The sequence below is a fragment of the Mus caroli genome, chromosome 9 (genome assembly GCF_900094665.2).
Source record: "Mus caroli chromosome 9, CAROLI_EIJ_v1.1, whole genome shotgun sequence".
Classification (NCBI taxonomy): Eukaryota; Metazoa; Chordata; class Mammalia; order Rodentia; family Muridae; genus Mus; species Mus caroli.
In genome coordinates this window covers 11,674,453-11,683,424 of record NC_034578.1, presented here as the reverse complement: position 1 = coordinate 11,683,424, position 8,972 = coordinate 11,674,453, and the positions used below count along the sequence as shown (strand labels likewise).

General features: G+C 48.8%; 1 protein-coding gene across 4 annotated transcripts in view; it reads right to left on the bottom strand.

The window, feature by feature from the left end:
• The window catches only part of Smco4 (single-pass membrane protein with coiled-coil domains 4), a 56,771-nt gene extending 48,202 nt beyond the window's left edge, over positions 1–8,569 (bottom strand). Inside the window, exon 1 of one of the 4 annotated variants that reach the window (XM_029481564.1) lies at positions 8,409–8,569. The gene's annotated coding sequence lies outside the window, so the exon portion shown is untranslated. Of the gene's footprint in view, positions 1–3,263; positions 3,437–3,783; positions 4,212–4,346; positions 4,389–8,408 lie in introns of those variants that run through there. The other 3 variants (XM_021172416.2, XM_021172414.2, XM_021172415.2) reach the window with 3 other exon arrangements.
• Positions 8,570–8,972: the final 403 nt, after the last annotated feature.

The window sequence follows — 8,972 nt, the reverse complement described above, 5'->3', positions numbered from 1 at the left end:
CCATCCACAGGACACACGTGTCTGTGAGCCGTCCCGGCACCGTGCTTCCCATCCACAGGACACACGTGTCTGTGAGCCGTCCCGGCACCGTGCTTTATGGATCACGTGCCATCAGGTCTGCTGTCAGGGCCACGGCCTGTCATGACCGTCTAGTTCCCCAGGAGTGAGCACCTTAAGGCTGTCCCCAGCCTGGCTCTGTATACTGTGCTCCTTAGCTCCTCAGCAGCTCTGCATAACCAGTGAGAATGAACTCAAGAGAACAGAAGGCAGAGGCGAGCTCTGAAGTGTAGAAACTAGACTATAAAAATGTAAAGGAAACCAAAAGTAACTCATTAAAACAATGTGAGAACGGTGAAGGAACAGGTCAAAATATAAATTCCTGGGATGTTTTAAACCTCATTTGTTTCCACAATTTAAGAGGGTGACATTTTAAAGACTCACAATGAAGCCATTTCCATGATTTAAAAACTATTTCTTTTAAAATATCTTTGGGGAACTAGGAGGTACTTTTATAGACTGACTAGATCCTAATAAAAATCCTGGCGTCCGTCACAACAAACACCCTCTTGGAATTTAATTTCCTTTTCTGCACACAACTGACGACAGAATTTCACTGATGTTGCCACTAAGGCAAGTCACAATCTGCCTACAGCACAAAACTTGAAAGCCCAGCAAGAACGCTCCCAGCACTGGATAGACAGTGGCCTGGCATCTACCTCAGTTCCACTTGAACTACAGTCCCCTATAGGGTCAGCCAGATTCACCTCTTCTGTGACCTCCCTGCCTCCTCCCTCCTCACCTTATCCAGAAGCCCCGCCCCCCAAACTCCACTATCTTTTCTTTGTGCAAAAATGGAGAGAAATCTACAAAATAAGCAAAAGAAAACCAGATAAAACCACATCCAACTTCCAACCTGCCCTTTCTGGCTTCTGGTTTTGTTCAGTTCCTTATTGAATCCATCCCCAGGCCAAGGCCCTGGAATGTTCTGTGTGTGTGCTGGGATTGGTGTGGGGAGGCAAAAGCCGGAGGAATTATTCATAAGGACAAAAATGTACTTTAAAAAGCCTTTCTCCCCTGAGGACAATTCCTACTGGAAGACTTAATCAATCCCATTATCTGGAGTGCCTGAGCAAGAAGAGAGAGGAGGGGCCGCTTTCACGTTCACAGGCGAGGGAAAGCAGCAGGCCTCAGGCTTTAGAGGAGCAGACCCCAGACCAGAGGTGAAGCCAAGGGCTCACACCCAGGCCCGCTCAACTTCCAGGATTGCTTCCTAGGCTGAGTCCAGAGAGCCGTACAGTGCCTAAGGCCCAGCATCCTGGGTCAGAGGGCACTTGCCTGTCTTCATGTTCTCAGTGAGAGGTCATAACCTTGTACACTAACAGGAATTCCTTTCCCATCACTGCAAACGGCTCTCTGAGTGCAGAGATACTGCTGTGACACAGAACTGTGCCTCTTGGCTTTGCTTCCTCGGAAGCCAGTGAACTGAAGCTCACTCGTCTTCACACAGCCTAAAGAGCATCAGAGGCTCAAGTGGAAACTGTCCTGAAAACATGATTCTTGTTAATCTCGCAGTCTCTGTATAGTCATACTCATGCATATACACACTACGGATATTTTAAGGAATGAACGGAATTAGGGAAGCCCTATGTTTTTAAGGTATCATTTCACCACCATCTTAAACTTAAGAGATAGTCATCTACTGCCACTTCGAAGAAACTAACAAAATTGTTTTAAGGATTACTGAGAATGACATGGTCAAATCAAAGCTGATGTAGGTTCTGAAAGCTGAAAATGGAAATGGACAATGGAAAAACATTCAGTTATGATAAAACAAGAAAATCGTCCCTCAGGGTGGAGAGATAGCTCAATGGTTAAGAGCTCTGACTGCTCTTCCAGAGGTCCTGAGTTCAAATCCAAGCAACCACATGGTGGCTCACAACCATCTGTGATGGGATCTGATGCCCTCTTCTGGTGTGTCTGAAGACAGCTACAGTGTACTCATATACATATAAATAAATAAATAAATAAATCTAAGAAAGAAAGAAAGAAAGAAAGAAAGAAAGAGAAAGAAAATCCCCCCTCACGTTACAAACTAAAGTTTAATTATTAATGAGCTGCTTAGCCCAATTACTGCAATTGCCCTCAGGACCAAAAAACTTTCCCCAGTCCGGGTGAGAGGCTGCCCCAGAAGAAACGGAGGAATAAGATAGAACACTATATCTTACTGGAATAAGCATATACTATTATGTAAACTATTTGTAGTGGGCTGCACCCAAGCATACCTCATGCATACGTATTTACTATTTGAATGTGGAAGAAATCAGCTTGAAACATCACATGCAATTGGGAAGCCAGCCCACTACATATAGCTGGACCAGAAGAGGTAGCAAGGATGCCATTACACAGGATACTGAGATGTGGACATGCCCCTCAGGAAAGGCCCCATCAAGCCAGCTGAGCAACCACCCCAGGCTTGAACGCTACAATAAGAAGCAATTCATGCCCATGGATGGCATGTTCAGTATGGTCTCAGCTCCAGAAGCGACTTTATAGCCCATAATACCCACTACCTTCGTGAGTACAGCACTCCAACATACACCTAGTACCAGTTACGACTTTCTTGCTTTGTGTGTTCAATCTTTTTAGCTCCTGTTTTCTTCAAAGCTATCCTAATTTCTTTCTGGGGGCAAGAAGAAACATTTGTACACATGAGAGACTGCACGTCAGACAAGGCTACACTTCAGGCTCCCTCAGAAACCTCCTCCTGCCTTCTGTAAATTATCTGGCTTTTTTCTCCTATTGCACAGATAAGAACACTGAGGTCCATAGGGCTCACCCAAGGTCATGTCCTGCTGACACATCTAGACTCTCCCAAGGACTCAAGAGGCCCATGGCCTGGGCCCACAGCTATGCTCCTCCACTGCAAGGAGGCATGGAGGTGATTTGAATACTAAGTGTATTGGGGAGGGGGCATCAAGTTCATCAAGGGGCACCACATAGGTTGTTCTAATAACGCACGGGCATCTGTTGAAACCTTGTTTGGGAAGTGGCCAACGACAGACAGAAAATCAGAGGCCATGTCTTCTAGCCGCACACTATGCCTAGATGTGCTGTGCAGCTTTGAGAAGCTGCTGGCCCAGCCCGGAGAATCTCTTAAACGCTAGGGGGCCGGGAGTTTCGCACTGAGCCGGGAATGAGAGGTTGGGTGGGTGTGCGTGCTTCATGCGATCCCATCCCACTCTCTTCGAACACCCTGCACATACCGTCCACTCCGCAGCCCGCTCAACTTCCCCAGGACAAACGCACCGCAGTGTGAGGTGGAGGAGGCACCGGGAGGGGCGGTCCTGGAGCCCGCGACGCAGCAAACCACGCTCAGCTCCTTCCCCACGGGGACCCCGAACGCCACGAGGGGCCCCCAACTCTCGGCCGGGCCCCTGGGCCGCAGCGGGAAAGAGGCCAGCCCGTCCCCGCCGCCCCGCTGGGTTCCCCGCCACCCGCCGCCACCTGCAAACGCGCGCCCCTCTGCGGGCCGCGCGTGTCCCCGCGTGTCCGCGCGGGGCCACCTTCCCGCGCGGGGCCTCTGCCGCCCGCGCCGCACTTCCCGCCCGGCCCCCGAGGCCAGCGCGCCGCCCCAACTTTTCCCGGCCCGGCCCGGAAGGCGCGGCGGTGAGCGCAGAGCCGTCCCGCCCGCCAGCGCGCACCACCCGCGGCGCCCCTGCCCCCAGCACCGGCACGCGGAGGCCCCGCTCCGAGCCGCGCGGTCCCCGCAGCCCCCGCGCCCACCTGCCGCCGCCGCGCACGGCCGGGTACGTGGCAGGGGCCGCCGCTCGCCCGCCTCGCCTCTGCTCGCGCCTCGCGGGCGGCTCCGGGGCGCGGGACCGCGGCTCCAGGCGCCCTCTGCCGCCGGGAAGCCGAATCCTGCTCCCTAACCCTAACGCGGGGCCAGGCCACGCGGCACCCTGCACCCTGCGGACGCCCGGCAGGCCAGGCCGCCTAGCCCGCCGGAGAAGGAGACGCACGCGTGCGGTCACGCCCAGGAGGCAGCCAGGCCTGAAGCACCCCGTGTTCCCGTAACCCGTAAATGGCAGGTGGCGGTCTGGGTTGCAAAAGCGAAGTGCTTTCTTGCGTGCTCCACTGCTAACAGGCCAGGTGCACTCAGATGCGCCTCCGCCATTGTTGAGGGGAGAAGGGAAGGTTTAGGGTCCCCGTTCTTGAAAATGGGTATTAGGTTCTACATGGCGGTGGTAAGCCCGCCCTGTCAAAAGGACTGTGACCAGAAGCACTGGCTTCCCCACGAGGTCACCCTTGAAGAACTGTGTTCAGGTAGCCCTTAAGTACATCCATACCTGGCGCAGGTTAGAGAACAGGTTAGTGCCCGATGGCGGTAGTTTGTTCTGTGACCTGTGCCTGGGGTTTATGAGGAAACAAAATACAATCACAGATCTCCTCCCCTAAGGGAATGTTCCGACCTGGGTTTGTTTATTTATAATGTTCAGCTTGTTATAAATAAAATGGGACTCCTTGCCCCTTATCAGTATTAAAGCCCCATAAGGCCCTAAGCTAAATGTTATTAAGGACTTTTAGCCAAACACATTTGGGTTTTAAATCAACCTCTCAAAAGTTGAGACGTCTTAGGAAAGCTAATCTCCTTTTGCCAAAAATGAACTCATCCGTAAGAGTCATAAAACCTTCTTCCTGGTATAGTCATAAAAACCTACTTGCCAGTGTTATATTTGAAGATATACAGAGATCATATACAGTGCTTAGCATAGCCCTGCCTGGTGCCCATTTGTATTGTTACTGGTCCAGTGCAAGGCGAAAATACACATGTAAGATGACTATTGGGGATCTAACGAGATGACTCAGTAAAGTACCTACCACCCAAGCATTAGGACCTAAGTTCAGATCCCTGCACCCCCCATAAAAACTAGGCATAACATCGAGTGTGTGTGTGTGTGTGTGTGTGTGTGTGTGTGTGTGTGTGTGTGATCCTAGGGAGACATTCACATCCCTGGACAGCCAGCCTAGCCAAAGGCTGAGGTCTAGGTTCCGTGGGAAACTCTGTCTCAAAAAAACAAGACAGCACACCATGGAGGAGAGACAGTTGATCTCCACATCTTCAGGCACTTGAGGATACACACAGAAAGAAATAAAGGCTATTTTTTAAGGTTAATTTTGTTCGAGGTATTGGATCCCCTAGAATTGCAGTTATAGGAGATTGTGAGCCACTTGTGGGTGCTGGGAGTAAAACTCAAGCCCCCTGGGGGAGTAGCAAGTGTTCTTCTGTGCTCTCTCCAGCTCCTAAGAAGGCTATTTTGCCCCCAATGGGGACAACCTTAAGACCACAGGTGGTGGCTCAGTCACTGACCACCAAGGTCAACCTTGGAAACAGCTGTTTCAGTCCCTCCTCCCCTGAGTCCTGGTAACACACTGATTTGTTAAGAGCTGAGGCCCTGGTTGTCTCCAGAGCTTCTGTGGCCAGTCATGTAAGAAGGAATGACCCAGTCTATGCGGCAATCTCTAGAGCACCCAACCGTTTCATAAAGGCACAGTGTAGATAGCAAGCACACAGGGATCATCTATTTAGTATTGTGAGTCCTAGAGTTAGAGAAACAATTGTGTGAGCAAAGTTCTTGTCCTCACGTGTGAGCTCTGGTGAATGAAACACACACAGATGTCCTCCATCTAGGGCAGAGGGGGACCATATGCAGCTCCATATGAAATCTGTAAGCCTCAGGGTCCAGGATATAACTTCCCAAGGCTGTTATATTTTTATGGGGTATTGGAGAAACAGCCCCTTACCAGGTGACTCCAAAATTTCTCTGCCTTTGGTAAGTACTTGTTTGCATCTTAGTGAAAAGGCCTTCATTTACACATTAGAGTTGCGGATTTCCGAAGGTCAAGAGCCATCCTCACAACCTCCCTGCTGACCTAAAGGTCATGGCCCCTCCCATGCTCACTCTCAGATGGCCCCTCCCATGCTCACTATGTCACTCATTTTGACCTGTGAGTATATTAGGAGATCTTGTGAGCTGAGAATTTGAGCCTTACCCCTTGTTCTTATGCTGCCTTAAGATTTCCACAAAAAATCTCTACACATAGGAGAGACCCAAGGAGAGAAGAGCTTGGCAGTACAGCCAAGTCCTACCTGGGTGAGTCCTAAGCAGAGCAAGCCACAAGTAACCCAGGGTTTCAAATCTAAAACAGTACTGGTTTTAAGTCCCTGAGCATTTGGAATGGTTCTTACATGACAGTAGATAATAGAGACACCTACCCTTCCTGGTAAGCGTTTCTCCAGTTACAAGGTCTTGGCAAAATTCAACCAAGAATCAGTCTCTAGCTAGTGTTTCCTGTCATGAAGTATTGAGCTGAAGTCTGTGTCTGAGCTTAGTGGAGCATCACATTTTATGTAAATGCCTCTTCCAGAGTCCTTCATTGAATTGGTTCATCACTGAGCCTGGCAGTTTAAAATTCTTTTGCTGCCAGTATGACAAGGGGCTGGCAAGGTCAGCTTGTAAGCTATCAGGCTTTAAGCCTGACCGGAATGCCAACAGTGGGTGTCATGGAGGTTGGTTATATTTATTTCCTCCCCTAGATAGTAAGCTCCTTAATGCAAAGGGGTATGTGCATGTCTGTGTGTGTGTGTGTGCATGTGTGTGTGTGTGTGTACGTGCGCGCTTGTGTGCTCATGTGTTTGTATACTGTGGGTTTTGTGCATATGGTGCATGTATTCCTTGGGTGTCCGCCTCTGCCTTCAATCTAATTTGAGAATGGGTCTCTTGTTCACTGATGCGTATACCAGGCTAGCTGACCTGTGAGCTTTTGACAGTTCTTCCCTTGCATCCATATCCCAAGAGGGGCATGTGGGGAATGCAGATGCACTATTGCATCTGGCTCTTTACACAGGTTCCAGGGAGAGAACTCAGGTAATACAACCTGTGAAGTAAGTGCTTTCCTCAGTATGCTACCACCCCAAACCATGACCAGAACAAGTAGGATCCTTGAACCCAGCACCTCATTATGTCATGAAGAAACACCTGAGCAGATTAGAGCCCCACGGGGTCTGGAGCTGGCTCAAAGCAGACTATTTTGCATTCCTGAACTCTTATGATTTCCCCTTTTGACATTTGTTGCAATTTAAAATCTTCTTCCTGGGGCTGGAGAAGTGGCTAAGTGGTTAGGAGCACTTGCTGCTCTTGCGGAGGACCCAAGGTCAATTCCAGCACTCAGATCAAGCAGCTTATAACTGCTTGTAACTCCAACTGCAGACTGGCCTCCCAGGGCACCCACACACACAATTAACAATAAAAACACATTTTTAAATACAATGATCTTGGGCAATAGTTGGAGCAATCTAAGGGATAGGGTAGACCAGATCACCAAAAATAAAAATAAAAGCTGGTGGACAGGTAGATCGCCCACAATCCAAGTTTCAGGAGGGCCGAAAGCTAGGAGCTCTCAGCAATTCTGGGAAGACAAACACAAGCCTCATCAAGACTCAGTTACTAAAACAGCTGGGTTTCTTCTGTGCCTTTTACTCCTCATCCCAAGTCCTAAAAGAAAAGCAGCTTGACCTCCTCTGGTCAAGAGCCCTCCCAGCCAAATAAACACCCGTGTAGAACTCTATCTTCTCTAAGCTAAGAAGGAAAAGGGTCCAGATTCTTGTTTTGAAAAGGTTTGTGAGGGTGGAGGTTGTCACAGTAAGCAAGTTCAGCCAGACTCAGAAAGACAAAGTGTTCTTTCTCTGTGTGGATCTGAAATGCTATGTGTATGCCTATTACTCTGTGTGTGTGTGTGTGTGTGTGTGTGTGTGTGTGTGTGTGTGTGTATGTATGTATGTATGTGTGTAGTATGAATGTAGTCATGAGACTGGGGAAAGTAAAGGGGCCTGTAGGACAGGAGTGGTAAATGTGGTCACAGTCCATCATATACTTGATGGAAATGTCTTTATGAATCTCGCCACTGTGTACAAACTACATCCACCCGTGAGAAGGAAAAGTCAGATTGCTTTAAGTCCCTGTGTGTCTTCATTTCACCAGAAGCTAGCCTGTTTGCTCCATACACTTTGCTGGAATTTGAGTTCCACAAAGAAAACTAATGTATCTATCAAGTGTAATAAAAACCTCTTTTTTTCTCACAGTAATATCATATAATTTTTTTCACAAAGACTTTGAACAAAATTATACCTACTCCATTGCATAGCAAAGGGTACACTTGACTATTTTCACAAAACTGTTAGACCCCTTATAAGGAAACAATTTAAGATCTCTGCTTTCATCTGTGCAAAGGGCTAGAAGGAACCCAAATGGACTGTTCAGCAGATTCCTTCAAGCTCACTGGCCCTAGCCTCCTGGAAGACATCATCAGCTATGAGATTGCAATTCCTACCCCTCATGTCCCAGGCTCACCTCCGGTTTGCAGTCTTCTAACCTTGGCCTCCAGAGGCTGGGGTTAAAAACCTGTGCCATCCAGGCCCATCTCAAGACTTAATTTCTTCCTAGTTTTCTCCCTCCCTGCAGATGTTAGGCTTCTGTTTCAAGAGTGCCGTTAACTTCTGTCTTCCTGCCCCCTTGACTCTCTTCAGGGTTTCACAAGGGTTGTTTGAAGAGTAGGACCTCCCTACAACCACTAAGTCCCCGGACCCCACAAAGAATGCAGCTGCCCATGTGCTGATCTCCCCATAGGCTAAAAATATCTACCACTGTTTTGAAGTCCCAGACTGGAAAAGAGCCCTTCTGATTTGTCTTAATTTACCATGGCCATCAGAGATTCATCAGTGAGTCATCTACCAGCTGTGCCTTTTGGTCTGGAAATTCCAACATCAAAACGTGTTTCCTGTCACCTCTGTCTTTGTCCCCAAGTGAATTTTCTTATCCAAAAACAGTAGCAAAGTTCCTAGTCTGTGCTTACCTCCTCAATCACCCCATGCCCTATAACTGAATATGGACAAGCTGTTTAGTTTTGTGGATGCA